Below are 17,566 nucleotides of genomic sequence, written 5' to 3' on the forward strand. Positions count from 1 at the left end.
CTCCCCCTGCCTGTTTGGTATGTGTGACTGGGCCATATTCCCATTAACCTTGCACAATCATCCTCCCCCTGCCTGTTTGGTATGTGTGACTGGGCCATATTCCCATTAACCTTGCACAATCATCCTCCCCCTGCCTGTTTGGTATGTGTGACTGGGCCATATTCCCATTAACCTTGCACTATCATCCTCCCCCTGCCTGTTTGGTATGTGTGACTGGGCCATATTCCCATTAACCTTGCACAATCATCCTCCCCCTGCCTGTTTGGTATGTGTGACTGGGCCATATTCCCATTAACCTTGCACAATCATCCTCCCCCTGCCTGTTTGGTATGTGTGACTGGGCCATATTCCCATTAACCTTGCACAATCATCCTCCCCCTGCCTGTTTGGTATGTGTGACTGGGCCATATTCCCATTAACCTTGCACAATCATCCTCCCCCTGCCTGTTTGGTATGTGTGACTGGGCCATATTCCCATTAACCTTGCACAATCATCCTCCCCCTGCCTGTTTGGTATGTGTGACTGGGCCATATTCCCATTAACCTTGCACAATCATCCTCCCCCTGCCTGTTTGGTATGTGTGACTGGGCCATATTCCCATTAACCTTGCACAATCATCCTCCCCCTGCCTGTTTGGTATGTGTGACTGGGCCATATTCCCATTAACCTTGCACAATCATCCTCCCCCTGCCTGTTTGGTATGTGTGACTGGGCCATATTCCCATTAACCTTGCACAATCATCCTCCCCCTGCCTGTTTGGTATGTGTGACTGGGCCATATTCCCATTAACCTTGCACAATCATCCTCCCCCTGCCTGTTTGGTATGTGTGACTGGGCCATATTCCCATTAACCTTGCACAATCATCCTCCCCCTGCCTGTTTGGTATGTGTGACTGGGCCATATTCCCATTAACCTTGCACAATCATCCTCCCCCTGCCTGTTTGGTATGTGTGACTGGGCCATATTCCCATTAACCTTGCACAATCATCCTCCCCCTGCCTGTTTGGTATGTGTGACTGGGCCATATTCCCATTAACCTTGCACAATCATCCTCCCCCTGCCTGTTTGGTATGTGTGACTGGGCCATATTCCCATTAACCTTGCACAATCATCCTCCCCCTGCCTGTTTGGTATGTGTGACTGGGCCATATTCCCATTAACCTTGCACAATCATCCTCCCCCTGCCTGTTTGGTATGTGTGACTGGGCCATATTCCCATTAACCTTGCACAATCATCCTCCCCCTGCCTGTTTGGTATGTGTGACTGGGCCATATTCCCATTAACCTTGCACAATCATCCTCCCCCTGCCTGTTTGGTATGTGTGACTGGGCCATATTCCCATTAACCTTGCACAATCATCCTCCCCCTGCCTGTTTGGTATGTGTGACTGGGCCATATTCCCATTAACCTTGCACAATCATCCTCCCCCTGCCTGTTTGGTATGTGTGACTGGGCCATATTCCCATTAACCTTGCACAATCATCCTCCCCCTGCCTGTTTGGTATGTGTGACTGGGCCATATTCCCATTAACCTTGCACTATCATCCTCCCCCTGCCTGTTTGGTATGTGTGACTGGGCCATATTCCCATTAACCTTGCACAATCATCCTCCCCCTGCCTGTTTGGTATGTGTGACTGGGCCATATTCCCATTAACCTTGCACAATCATCCTCCCCCTGCCTGTTTGGTATGTGTGACTGGGCCATATTCCCATTAACCTTGCACAATCATCCTCCCCCTGCCTGTTTGGTATGTGTGACTGGGCCATATTCCCATTAACCTTGCACAATCATCCTCCCCCTGCCTGTTTGGTATGTGTGACTGGGCCATATTCCCATTAACCTTGCACAATCATCCTCCCCCTGCCTGTTTGGTATGTGTGACTGGGCCATATTCCCATTAACCTTGCACAATCATCCTCCCCCTGCCTGTTTGGTATGTGTGACTGGGCCATATTCCCATTAACCTTGCACTATCATCCTCCCCCTGCCTGTTTGGTATGTGTGACTGGGCCATATTCCCATTAACCTTGCACAATCATCCTCCCCCTGCCTGTTTGGTATGTGTGACTGGGCCATATTCCCATTAACCTTGCACTATCATCCTCCCCCTGCCTGTTTGGTATGTGTGACTGGGCCATATTCCCATTAACCTTGCACAATCATCCTCCCCCTGCCTGTTTGGTATGTGTGACTGGGCCATATTCCCATTAACCTTGCACAATCATCCTCCCCCTGCCTGTTTGGTATGTGTGACTGGGCCATATTCCCATTAACCTTGCACAATCATCCTCCCCCTGCCTGTTTGGTATGTGTGACTGGGCCATATTCCCATTAACCTTGCACAATCATCCTCCCCCTGCCTGTTTGGTATGTGTGACTGGGCCATATTCCCATTAACCTTGCACAATCATCCTCCCCCTGCCTGTTTGGTATGTGTGACTGGGCCATATTCCCATTAACCTTGCACAATCATCCTCCCCCTGCCTGTTTGGTATGTGTGACTGGGCCATATTCCCATTAACCTTGCACAATCATCCTCCCCCTGCCTGTTTGGTATGTGTGACTGGGCCATATTCCCATTAACCCTGCCTGTTTGGTATGTGTGACTGGGCCATATTCCCATTAACCCTGCCTGTTTGGTATGTGTGACTGGGCCATATTCCCATTAAGCACAATCATTAACTGGACTGGGGACTTCAAAGTAAAGAACAAAGTTTGCCTCAATCTTTTTGCAATTCCAGACTATCCGTACATGAAAACTGTCAGCAAATGTCCCTTCAGAAGCCTGTTCCTTAAAAGAGGATTGGTCAGATTTGAATGTTAAATGTGGTGTGTGCCAGGATAGGGAACATCTTTTTATGTTTTGGGAGTTGAGGCATTATGCTTATGGTACACTACATGACCAAAAGTATGTGGACACCTGTTCTCATTCCAAAATCATGGGCATTAATATGGAGTTGGTCCCCCCTTTGCTGCTATAACAGCCTCTACACTTCTGGGAAGGCCAGTCAAGTTCTTCCACATCGATCTCGACAAACCATTTCTGTATGGACCTCGCTTTGTGCACAGGGGCATTGTCATGCTGAAACAGGAAAGGGCCTTCTCCAAACTTGCCACAAAGTTGGAAGCACAGAATCATCTAGAATGTCAATGTATGCAGTAGTGTTAAGGTTTCCCTTCACTGGAACTAAGGGGCCTAGCCCGACCCATGAAAAACAACCCCAGACCATTATTCCTCCTCCACCAAACTTTACAGTTGGCACTATGCTTTCGGGCAGGTAGCCTTCTCCTGGCATCCGCCAAACACAGATTAGTCCGTCAGACTACCAGATGGTGAAGCGTGATTCATCTCCAGAGAACACATTTCCACTGCTCCAGAGTCCAATGGTGGCGAGCTTTACACCACTCCAGCCAACGCTTGGAATTGCGCATGGTGATTTTAGGCTTGTGTGTGGCTGCTTAGCCATGGAAACCCATTTCATGAAGCTCGTTTCCACTTCACAACAGCACTTACAGTTGACCGGGGCAGCTCTAGCAGGCCAGCAATTTGACAAACTGACTTTTTGGAAAGGTGGCATCCTATGACGGTGCCATGTTGAAAGTCACTGAGCTCTTCAGTAAGGTCATTCTACTGCCAATGTTTGTTTATGGAGATTGCATGACTGTGTGCTCGATTTTATACACCTGTCAGCAGCAGGTGTGGCTGAAATAGCAGAATCCACTAATTTCAAGGGGTGTTTACATACTTTTGTATATATAGTGTATTTCAACATAACGATATGAGACATGAAATGCTTTAACTCATTTGTCACGTCTTTGATCACTATCAGGCAAAGTAGGTCGGTTCAGAATGAAATTCCATTTATTTTAATACTAAAGAGGTTCTTCTGAGAACTTCCAAACTAAATTCTCTCAGATAAAAACGCTTTTCAACTGAATGAAAACATAGTTGGCACTTTATCTGGAAGAGCTAGGAGTTTATGTTTGCATTGTATAAATTAAGCAACTAGTTATTTCTTATTTTCATTTAGGCTTAAAACCCAGAGCTCAGGAGCAGGCTTCTCTGACAAGTTACCGTTGCCATGGGAAGGGAGGTGAAGAGTGGTTCATTCATTTATAGCATTCTAGATCTAGAAGTTGAATGTGTGTGTGTGTTTGTGTTCGCATGTGTTCGCATGTGTGCGTTTTCTGACCCAAAAGTATGTTACCAGGGAAGGGTTAATTTGTGGTTCAGCCACACTGCACCATGCTATATGTCGTGTCTTTGGCATCATTAAAGTGAAGACTGTTATTTTATCAAATCAATTCTCTGTAATTATTATTACATGATTAAACTAATCATGTAAATGTAATTAACTAGGAAGTCGGGGCACCAAGGAAAATCTTCAGATTACAAAGTTATAATTTTCCTAATATAACTTTTCAGATATTTTAATATCTGACCAATTAGTCTTCTAATTGATGAATCATTCTTTACCTCACGTTAGTCTGTCGAAAGTTGTTGGCTATCTGCACGAACCCAGCCTTTACTACAAATCATCCATACATCAATTGTCTTAATCATTTATTTACTAACTAATTAAATAATCACAGAAATGCATAAACAAACAACAATATATGTGGTTACAAGGAAATGATAGGGGATGTGCCCTAGAGGGCTAAAGCGGTATGACGGCTTGGTAGACAAAGGGACTGAGAAGGGCGCGAAAAATAAGACACTACAAAGTTGATAATTATAACAATTGAAATGCTAATCCTTTGCACATCAACATTCACTCATTCGGGAATAATTGCAATCAATATATATATTTACGCTCAGTGTGTCGTCATGATGTCTGTTGGAAAGTTCATCTGAACTTCTCTCTCCTATGAAGTCTTTCGTTGTTAGAATGGATACTTCAGAGTCCCATTCAGAAATGTTCTTATAGATTAGATGTTTCGGCGGTTGTCGGTCTTCGCATTCAGTCGACATAATTTCTAGCTGCAGACTAGTAATTAGTATCGAAGATTTGCTCTTATTCTGTCGATATCGATAGGAGTTTAACAACCATTACAACCTTATACTGAAGGTACGCATGGTCTCTACTCAAACCTTAGACCTCTCGGTAATAGAGGTACGCTGGTCTAAAGGGAATTCCTCCAGGTGGGGGTTATATTCCTAACAGTAGAAAGGGCTGTCCCATGATGCCAGATCGATGTCTGTGCTCATGGGGGCGGGCCAATGACTTAGTGAAACTTTAAACAGAAATACAATTCTCTCACATTACACAATTTCACAAATAGTTTCATCTTTACTCATTCATTTTATACAATAATTAGATGCAAACCTCATAACGGAGGCTCCTGTGTAAACAGAGTTATGGTAATGTGGCTGTATTGTCTTTCATGAGGTCACAATCATAAAACAAAATGGACCGGGTCGTAGCTGGATTCTCCACCGACTGTTTACACATTCTCCAAAACATTGACATTGTTCAGTTCTCAAGTTCTGTGATGTAGAAGAAGTTCCTTTGTTCTACTGTGAACCCTCTCTATACTGCATGAGGGAGAGAGTCTCCTCCAGAAATGTACGACCTGAGATAACAGAACCTGGGTGTAAGAGGGAGAGCGGGGGAAGGCACTCGCTATACCCAAAGAGGGCCACGTCATGACATATTTGAGTACTAGTTTGAAGGGCAGGTGGGTAAACTAAACATCCATAAGCTCACAGCACCAGCAGTGTGAAACAGCATGAACTAATGATACTATTGTTATTATCAATCTTTTTAGCAGGTTAGGAGAGAGAGAGAGAGAGAGAGAGAGAGAGAGAGAGAGAGACCGAAATAGAAAGTACATTGTATTTTCCAGCTACGACCTGGGAAGATGTGCAGAGAAGAGGGAAAGGAGAGGGTTCTCTATGTGGGTTCCAGAGTTCCACAGACGACCACAGCACACTCATAATGAGATCCCACAGTAAAAACACTGTGGTGGGACCTAGTCACATTAAGCAGCTCCAGTGTCAGGGACAAGGGTTATGGGTAGCTGCTGCCCCTCGGTCGAGCCCAGTGTGTGTCTGTTGCCCCCAGATCTAGTGTTGGTCCCACAGTCTATTTCAGTGGTGTTTAAAAGTACCCCAGGTCTGGTCTGGTCTGGTCCAGGTCTGGTCTGGTCCAGGTCTGAGGGAGATCCTCCTCTCTCTCAGACAGGTTTCCAATGGCTGTAAAGTAAATCCAGTCTGGGTAGGAAACCACAGCGTGCGTGCAAACGTCTACGATTCACCTCCTGTGTTCTATTTAGGTGTCCACGGCAACCACAAGCCCAGTTGGACCAACTGTGAAAAAATGTCCTCCCAAGTTAACCATCACTGGCTAACAAAAACAGGAGAAAGTCTGCTGTGTGTGTGTGTGTGGTGTGCAGGAGAGAGGAAGTCTGCTGTGTTTCCAAAGAAAACAGTCCAGGGTTTTAAAGCCATTTTTAAAAGCGTCTCACATGCTGGGGGAAGATTTCGCAATAAAACAGATTGACTCATGGAGACAATCAAGGACTGCTTTATTGTTCCGAAATCAGATGAGTCGTGTGTGTGTGTGTGTGTGTGTGGTAAAATATTTCTCAGTATATTGACAACCACAGTGAGTCATGTCTATGTTTAGTCTTGGCACAAGCTTTGAGGAAATAAATGAACTCTAAAAAAGTCTATTCTCTTAAACTGACAAGTAAATATGTGCTCATTATAAGCTATGAAACAATGCTACATAGAAAATAGTTGTGACGTGAACTATAATTAAAACAAGGTTTAAGGTTCTCCCTATTCCCCATAGAATGTACAGTACATGTGCCAACTGAACCATTAGACTGTCATACACACCTGTCATTAGACTGTCATACACACCTGTCATTAGACTGTCATACATTAGACTGTCATACCCACCTGTCATTAGACTGTCATACACACCTGTCATTAGACTGTCATACACACCTGTCATTAGACTGTCATACAGACCTGTCATTAGACTGTCATACACACCTGTCATTAGACTGTCATACACACCTGTCATTAGACTGTCATACAGACCTGTCATTAGACTGTCATACACACCTGTCATTAGACTGTCATACACACCTGTCATTAGACTGTCATACAGACCTGTCATTAGACTGTCATACACACCTGTCATTAGACTGTCATACATTAGACTGTCATACACACCTGTCATTAGACTGTCATACACACCTGTCATTAGACTGTCATACACACCTGTCATTAGACTGTCATACAGACCTGTCATTAGACTGTCATACACACCTGTCATTAGACTGTTATACATTAGACTGTCATACACACCTGTCATTAGACTGTCATACACACCTGTCATTAGACTGTCATACACACCTGTCATTAGACTGTCATACAGACCTGTCATTAGACTGTCATACACACCTGTCATTAGACTGTCATACAGACCTGTCATTAGACTGTCACACACACCTGTCATTAGACTGTCATACACACCTGTCATTAGACTGTCATACACACCTGTCATTAGACTGTCATACACACCTGTCATTAGACTGTCATACACACCTGTCATTAGACTGTCATACACACCTGTCATTAGACTGTCATACAGACCTGTCATTAGACTGTCATACACACCTGTCATTAGACTGTCATACATTAGACTGTCATACACACCTGTCATTAGACTGTCATACACACCTGTCATTAGACTGTCATACAGATCTGTCATTAGACTGTCATACACACCTGTCATTAGACTGTCATACAGACCTGTCATTAGACTGTCACACACACCTGTCATTAGACTGTCATACACACCTGTCATTAGACTGTCATACACACCTGTCATTAGACTGTCAAACACACCTGTTATTAGACTGTCATACACACCTGTCATTAGACTGTCATACACACCTGTCATTAGACTGTCATTAGACTGTCATACACACCTGTCATTAGACTGTCATACATACAGTGCATTCTGGAAGTATTCAGACCCCTTGACTTTTTCCACATTTTGTTACGTTACAGCCTCAATCTAAAATGGATTAAAAACAAAATTAAATTCTCATCAATCTACGCACAATACCCCATAATGACATCACAATACCCCATAATGACAAAGTGAACAGGTTTTTAGATAATTTTTTCAAATAAACAAAAATCAATATACATAAGTATTCAGACCCTTTGCTATGAGACTCGATATTGAGCTCAGTTGCATCCTGTTTCCATTGATCATCCTTGACATGTTTCTACAACTTGAGTGGAGTCCACCTGTGATAAAGTCAATTGATTGGACATGATTTGGAAAGGCACACACCTGTCTATATAAGGTCCCACAGTTGACAGTGCATGTCAGAGAAGGGCCTTGGTCACTCTGACAGAGCTCCAGAGATTCTCTGTGGAGATGGGAGAACCTTCCAGAAGGACAACCAACTCTGCAGCACTCCACCAATCAGTTCTTTATGATCGAGTGGCCAGATGGAAGCCACTCCTCAGTGAAAGGCACATGACAACCCACTTGGAGTTTGCCAAAAGGAACCTAAAGGTCTCTCAGACCATGAGAAACAAGATTCTCTGGTCTGATGAAACCAAGAGTGAACTCTTTCGCCTGAATGCCAAGCGTCACGTCTGCAGGAAACCTGGCACCATCCCTACGGTGAAGCATGGTGGTGGCAGCATCATGCTGTGGGGATGTTTTTCAGCGGCAGGGACGGGGAGACTAGTCTGGACCAAGGGAAAGATGAACAGAGCAAAGTACAGAGAGATCCTTGATGAAAACCTGCTCAAGCGTGCTCAGGACTCAAAAACAAAAAATTCTATGCAATACCTATAATCTCACTCAGATTGTCAACAGTGTAATGAGGTTGAATACAAAATATCCTCTGAAATCTTCTTTGATTGATTTGATCTTAACCAATACTCATCATCATTTTAATGCTTCTGGTATTTTTGCAAATGACATAAGTGATCACTGTGCTATTGCCTGTGTGAGAGATGGTATAATTCATAAGAAATCTCCACGTGTCATTTCGAAAAGAAACTGGAAGCGGTTTGATATTCAAGGTTTTTTACATGATGTATCTAGCATTGAATGGAATATAATGGAATTAATCCCTGATGTTAAACTAGCCTTTTCTTACTTCCACAACACATTGCAGGATGTATGCAATAAGCATGCCCCTTTTAAAAAATTCAGGATTTAGGGCAGCGAGAACTCTTGGTTTACTAAGGAATTTACAAAAATCACAAGGGAACGAAATGCTATGTGGGCTAAAGCAAGAGGGACTGATTTGGCAAATGATTGGATGGCTTTTAAACATCTTCGAAATATGGGTGTGGCTATGATCCGTAAATTGAAAGCAGACCACTACCTGAAAACTACTTCACATAATTTAAAAAATCCATCCAAATTTTGGCAAGTTGTGAAGGGTTTGGATACACAGCTTCCTAAACAATTGTTGGTTGACACACAGATTGTAACTGAGAGAACCTCCATGTCAAAGGTATAATTGAGCCTCTTATGAATGTACCTGACACCCCTGTGCACTCCTTCACCAGGTTCTCCTTTTCGCCCTTCTCTGTTTCAGAAGTGCGTAAAGCCCTGAAAGAAATTGATGGGAAAAAATCCCCTGGCCCTGATGAACTGGACCCCCGCCTCCTACACCTAGCCGCTGACATCATTGCTCCCCCTTAACATGTATTTTTAACCTCACGCTTGATGTTAAGGAAATCCCCAAGTTATGGAAATCTGCTTTTGTACTGCCTCTCCTGAAAGGTGGAGATCCTTCGCTACTTGACAACTATCGACCCATATCAAAATTGTCTGTACTGTCAAAGGTACTGGAGTCCTTAGTTAGTAGGCAGCTGAAGGCCTACTTCCAAGAAAACAACATCTTAAATGGAATGCGATCAGGTTTTAGATCTGGCCACAGCACTGTTTCAGCAACATTGAAGGTTTTAAATGACATCCACTGCTCTTGATGGGAAGTTACATTGTGTCTGTTTTTATTGATTTGTCGAAGGCGTTTGACACCGTGGACCATGCTGTGTTAGTGCAAAGGTTCAAATGTTGTGGAATTACTGGTCACGCTCTAGATTGGTTTATAAATTACCTATCAAATCGTACAGAACGTGTAATGGCGGATAGTTGTAAATCTGAGTCCATAGAGGTGTACTCAGGTGTTCCGCAAGGTTCTATTTTAGGCCCACTGTTGTTCATTTTGTATATCAACAACATTGGGGATCTTATTGAGACAGCGGATGTTCATTTTTATGCAGATGATACTGTTCTTTATTCAAGTGGTGGTAGTAGTTTATCTTTAGCTTTTGAAAATGCCCAAAGAGCATTTAACATCATACAACAGAATCTGTATGATTTAAAGCTGGTTCTAAATTCGGGTGAAACAAAATGCATGGTATTTTCAAATGGCATGTTACTAATCATGTCATTCCTACATTGGCTGGACATACTATAGAGCAAGTCAAAGTGTACAAATATTTGGGTGTGTGGGTTGATGATATGCTGAGCTTCACTGTGCATGTAGAGAACTTGATAAGGAAGCTCAAGCTGAAAATAGGTTTCATTACCGACATAAGGCTTGTTTTTCTTTTGAGGCCAGGAAGGAGCTGGTACGATGTACATTACTGTCGGTTTTAGATTTTAGTGATGTTATATGTATGCAGGCCTCAACCACTACCCTGAGAGTACTTGATTCAGTGTATCATGCAGCCCTCAGGTTCATTACAGATCAGAAACGTCTAACACATCATTGTGATCTCTACAGCGCTGTTGGCTGGTCGTCATTAACCTTGCGAGGGCTTAAACACGGGTATACACTGATTTATAAGGCCATATTGGGTAAAATGACATTTTATCGCTGTTCTTTTTTAGTCAGGTCGGTAAATAAATATCAATTTGGGTCCCATTCTGATTTGCTTCTAACAGTACCAAAAATTACAACATGTCATGGTAGAAATAGTTTTAGTTACTCAGCTCCGTGGTCCTGGAATTCTCTCCTGAACATTTTAAAATGTGATGATCTAGTTTCGTTGGTAGAGTTTAAACACTTGATCGATGTATATATCATAGAGTGTAATTGTTTTTAGGCCAGCTGTTTTTAATCAAGACTTTTGTGTTTTTAATGTAAAATGTTTTTGTTGTACTGTATGTGTGTTTATAGTTTTGTTTAATGTTGTGTTAGTAAGTTGTTTTGTCTGAAACTTTGTTCCCTCTGCTGCTATTGGATGAGGTCTCTCTTGGAAAAGAGATGTTATCTCAATGAGAAAAACCTGTATAAATAAAGGTTTCAAAAAAAGGACCTCAGACTGGGGCGAAGGTTCACCTTCCAACAGGACAACGACCCTAAGCACACAGCCATGACAACGCAGGAGTGGCTTCGGGACAAGTCTCTGAATGTCTTTGAGTGGCTCAGCCAGAGCTGGGACTTGAACCCGATCGACCATCTCTGGAGAGATCTGAAAATAGCTGTGCAGCGACGCTCCCCATCCAACCTGACAGAGCTTGAGAGGATCTGCAGAGAAGAATGGGAGAAACTCCCCAAATACAGGTGTGCAAAGCCTGTAGTGTCATACCCCAAGAAAACTTGAGGCTGTAATCACTGCCAAAGGTGCTTCAACAAAGTACTGAGTAAAGGGTCTGAATACTTACGTAAATGTGATTTTTCAGTTTTTTTGTTGTAATAAATTAGCAATTTGTTACTATGGGGTACTGTGATGTCACTATGGGGTACTGTGATGTCACTATGGGGTACTGTGATGTCACTATGGGGTACTGTGTGTCGAGTGATGAAGAAAAACATCTATTTAATCAATTTTAGAATAAGGTTGTAACGTAACAAAATGTGGGAAAAGTCAAGGGTTCTGAATACTTTCTGAATGCACTGTACCTGTACTGTACATGCTGCAGTCTGGCTCACCTCCAGTTCCTGATGTGTGAACAAAGCAGTGTGTGTGTGTGTATGTGTGTATGTGTGTGTGTGTGTGTGTGTGTGCACTTGGGTAGAGAAGGTTTTTCATTCCATTCTGGCCCCATAGGTTTCATTTTCCTCCCCTACTGCTGTGCACACCCCATGTTCAGTGTGTGTGTGTCCAATCTTCTACTACAAGTAGGACAGAGTCCACGCTGACAGCTCCTTCTGTGTGATATAATATGATCCTCCCTGGCTGGCTCCTGTAGGGAACAGGGTCTTTGTAGCCCATAGAGATACACTACATAAAGCTTATAAGTTGCATTCCAAATGGCACCCTATTCCCTTTATAGTGCACTACTTTCGACCAGAGTCCATAGGGAATAGAGGGCCATTTGGGGAGAGTTAAATACAGCTCTAAGGCAGAGTCTAGTGGATCCAGAATGACAAACTCCACTGAGGCATTCCCATTCCAACTCCATTCTCTGAGGGGAATGCCAACTCCATTCTCTCTGAGGGGAATGTCAACTCCATTCTCTCCGAGGGGAATGCCAACTCCATTCTCTCCGAGGGGAATGCCAACTCCATTCTCTCCGAGGGGAATGCCAACTCCATTCTCTCCGAGGGGAATGCCAACTCCATTCTCTCCGAGGGGAATGCCAACTCCATTCTCTCCGAGGGGAATGCCAACTCCATTCTCTCCGAGGGGAATCCCAACTCCATTCTCTCTGAGGGTATTCTAACTATGTGTTCTTCAAGGAATTCTAACTATATGCACTGAGGTAACAGTGAGTTTCTCACCCATCCTGTCCTCAGACTTTCAACTATGTACCTACTGGATGAAAAGAGGTCAGGGAGTTCACTCTCTCTGGGATTCCTCCGTTTCCTGTCTCACAGAGCCACAGTGACTTGCAGGTTAATCACTAACACACCTGCTACAGTGCAACCATAGATCCAAAATGTCTGTTTGAGTCTAGACCTGCATACCTGTGTGTGTGTCACTCCTCTGGCCATGGTTCAGCTGGCTCTGTTAGCTCTCCCCCTGCCCTCTCTCCCTCACTAAATGACAATTAGTCCTTTCACAGTTCTTATTCAGATGCTGATATAGAGCCAGCTAAACACAGTGGGGTTGGTAGAATACTGATATAGAGCCAGCTAAACACAGTGGGGTTGGTAGAATACTGATATAGAGCCAGTTAAACACAGTGGGGTTGGTAGAATACTGCTATAGAGCCAGCTAAACACAGTGGGGTTGGTAGAATACTGATATAGAGCCAGCTAAACACAGTGGGGTTGGTAGAATACTGATATAGAGCCAGTTAAACACAGTGGGGTTGGTAGAATACTGATATAGAGCCAGCTAAACACAGTGGGGTTGGTAGAATACTGATATAGAGCCAGCTAAACACAGTGGGGTTGGTAGAATACTGATATAGAGCCAGCTAAACACAGTGGGGTTGGTAGAATACTGATATAGAGCCAGCTAAACACAGTGGGGTTGGTAGAATACTGATATAGAGCCAGCTAAACACAGTGGGGTTGGTAGAATACTGCTATAGAGCCAGTTAAACACAGTGGGGTTGGTAGAATACTGCTATAGAGCCAGCTAAACACAGTGGGGTTGGTAGAATACTGATATAGAGCCAGCTAAACACAGTGGGGTTGGTAGAATACTGATATAGAGCCAGCTAAACACAGTGGGGTTGGTAGAATACTGATATAGAGCCAGCTAAACACAGTGGGGTTGGTAGAATACTGATATAGAGCCAGCTAAACACAGTGGGGTTGGTAGAATACTGATATAGAGCCAGTTAAACACAGTGGGGTTGGTAGAATACTGCTATAGAGCCAGTTAAACACAGTGGGGTTGGTAGAATACTGCTATAGAGCCAGCTAAACACAGTGGGGTTGGTAGAATACTGCTATAGAGCCAGTTAAACACAGTGGGGTTGGTAGAATACTGATATAGAGCCAGCTAAACACAGTGGGGTTGGTAGAATACTGCTATAGAGCCAGTTAAACACAGTGGGGTTGGTAGAATACTGATATAGAGCCAGCTAAACACAGTGGGGTTGGTAGAATACTGCTATAGAGCCAGTTAAACACAGTGGGGTTGGTAGAATACTGCTATAGAGCCAGCTAAACACAGTGGGGTTGGTAGAATACTGCTATAGAGCCAGCTAAACACAGTGGGGTTGGTAGAATACTGATATAGAGCCAGCTAAACACAGTGGGGTTGGTAGAATACTGCTATAGAGCCAGTTAAACACAGTGGGGTTGGTAGAATACTGCTATAGAGCCAGTTAAACACAGTGGGGTTGTTAGAATACTGATATAGAGCCAGTTAAACACAGTGGGGTTGGTAGAATACTGATATAGAGCCAGTTAAACACAGTGGGGTTGGTAGAATACTACTATAGAGCCAGCTAAACACAGTGGGGTTGGTAGAATACTGATATAGAGCCAGCTAAACACAGTGGGGTTGGTAGAATACTGATATAGAGCCAGCTAAACACAGTGGGGTTGGTAGAATACTGATATAGAGCCAGTTAAACACAGTGGGGTTGGTAGAATACTGATATAGAGCCAGTTAAACACAGTGGGGTTGGTAGAATACTGATATAGAGCCAGCTAAACACAGTGGGGTTGGTAGAATACTGCTATAGAGCCAGTTAAACACAGTGGGGTTGGTAGAATACTGCTATAGAGCCAGCTAAACACAGTGGGGTTGGTAGAATACTGATATAGAGCCAGTTAAACACAGTGGGGTTGGTAGAATACTGCTATAGAGCCAGTTAAACACAGTGGGGTTGGTAGAATACTGCTATAGAGCCAGTTAAACACAGTGGGGTTGGTAGAATACTGCTATAGAGCCAGTTAAACACTGTGGGGTTGGTAGAATACTGCTATAGAGCCAGTTAACCACAGTGGGGTTGGTAGAATACTGCTATAGAGCCAGTTAAACACAGTGGGGTTGGTAGAATACTGATATGTCAGCTAAACACAGTGGGGTTGGTAGAATACTGATATAGAGCCAGTTAAACACAGTGGGGTTGGTAGAATACTGATATAGAGCCAGCTAAACACAGTGGGGTTGGTAGAATACTGCTATAGAGCCAGTTAAACACAGTGGGGTTGGTAGAATACTGCTATAGAGCCAGCTAAACACAGTGGGGTTGGTAGAATACTGATATAGAGCCAGTTAAACACAGTGGGGTTGGTAGAATACTGCTATAGAGACAGTTAAACACAGTGGGGTTGGTAGAATACTGCTATAGAGCCAGTTAAACACAGTGGGGTTGGTAGAATACTGCTATAGAGCCAGTTAACCACAGTGGGGTTGGTAGAATACTGCTATAGAGCCAGTTAAACACAGTGGGGTTGGTAGAATACTGATATGTCAGCTAAACACAGTGGGGTTGGTAGAATACTGCTATAGAGCCAGTTAAACACAGTGGGGTTGGTAGAATACTGATATAGAGCCAGCTAAACACAGTGGGGTTGGTAGAATACTGATATAGAGCCAGCTAAACACAGTGGGGTTGGTAGAATACTGCTATAGAGCCAGCTAAACACAGTGGGGTTGGTAGAATACTGATATGTCAGCTAAACACAGTGGGGTTGGTAGAATACTGCTATAGAGCCAGTTAAACACAGTGGGGTTGGTAGAATACTGCTATAGAGCCAGTTAAACACAGTGGGGTTGGTAGAATACTGCTATAGAGCCAGCTAAACACAGTGGGGTTGGTAGAATACTGATATAGAGCCAGTTAAACACAGTGGGGTTGGTAGAATACTGATATAGAGCCAGTTAAACACAGTGGGGTTGGTAGAATACTGATATAGAGCCAGCTAAACACAGTGGGGTTGGTAGAATACTGCTATAGAGCCAGTTAAACACAGTGGGGTTGGTAGAATACTGATATAGAGCCAGTTAAACACAGTGGGGTTGGTAGAATACTGATATAGAGCCAGCTAAACACAGTGGGGTTGGTAGAATACTGCTATAGAGCCAGTTAAACACAGTGGGGTTGGTAGAATACTGATATAGAGCCAGCTAAACACAGTGGGGTTGGTAGAATACTGCTATAGAGCCAGTAAAACACAGTGGGGTTGGTAGAATACTGCTATAGAGCCAGTTAAACACAGTGGGGTTGGTAGAATACTGATATAGAGCCAGCTAAACACAGTGGGGTTGGTAGAATACTGATATAGAGCCAGTTAAACACAGTGGGGTTGGTAGAATACTGATATAGAGCCAGTTAAACACAGTGGGGTTGGTAGAATACTGATATAGAGCCAGTTAAACACAGTGGGGTTGGTAGAATACTGCTATAGAGCCAGTTAAACACAGTGGGGTTGGTAGAATACTGATATAGAGCCAGTTAAACACAGTGGGGTTGGTAGAATACTGATATAGAGCCAGTTAAACACAGTGGGGTTGGTAGAATACTGCTATAGAGCCAGTTAAACACAGTGGGGTTGGTAGAATACTGATATAGAGCCAGTTAAACACAGTGGGGTTGGTAGAATACTGATATAGAGCCAGCTAAACACAGTGGGGTTGGTAGAATACTGATATGGAGCCAGCTAAACACAGTGGGGTTGGTAGAATACTGATATAGAGCCAGCTAAACACAGTGTGGTTGGTAGAATACTGATATAGAGCCAGCTAAACACAGTGGGGTTGGTAGAATACTGCTATAGAGCCAGCTAAACACAGTGGGGTTGGTAGAATACTGATATAGAGCCAGCTAAACACAGTGGGGTTGGTAGAATACTGATATAGAGCCAGCTAAACACAGTGGGGTTGGTAGAATACTGCTATAGAGCCAGTTAAACACAGTGGGGTTGGTAGAATACTGCTATAGAGCCAGCTAAACACAATGGGGTTGGTAGAATACTGCTATAGAGCCAGTTAAACACAGTGGGGTTGGTAGAATACTGATATAGAGCCAGCTAAACACAGTGGGGTTGGTAGAATACTGCTATAGAGCCAGTTAAACACAGTGGGGTTGGTAGAATACTGATATAGAGCCAGCTAAACACAGTGGGGTTGGTAGAATACTGATATAGAGCCAGTTAAACACAGTGGGGTTGGTAGAATACTGCTATAGAGCCAGTTAAACACAGTGGGGTTGGTAGAATACTGATATGTCAGCTAAACACAGTGGGGTAGGTCCCTGAGAGGAAGTCAGTGTGTATATATGTTTACAAAGCATTCCAAGACCAGTCTCATTATGTAGCCCACATGGTTTAGATCAGAACAGCATAATGGAAAACTGATCCTATATCAGTTGATGAAGTATCAGAGAAACGTTCCACCTAACAGGGTTCCTATAGTGCTCTATCATTAGATCTGGGATAGGAAACCCTGGTCCTGGATGCTCTATCATTAGATCAGGGGTAGGAAACCCTGGTCCTGGATGCTCTATCATTAGATCAGGGGTAGGAAACCCTGGTCCTGGATGCTCTATCGTTAGATCAGGGGTAGGAAACCCTGGTCCTGGATGCTCTATCATTAGATCAGGGATAGGAAACCCTGGTCCTGGATGCTCTATTATTAGATCAGCGATAGGAAACCCTGGTCCTGGATGCTCTATCATTAGATCAGGGGTAGGAAACCCTG

Source organism: Salmo salar, chromosome 17, assembly GCF_965601325.2.
Source record: "Salmo salar chromosome 17, fSalSal1, whole genome shotgun sequence".
Lineage (NCBI taxonomy): Eukaryota > Metazoa > Chordata > Actinopteri > Salmoniformes > Salmonidae > Salmo > Salmo salar.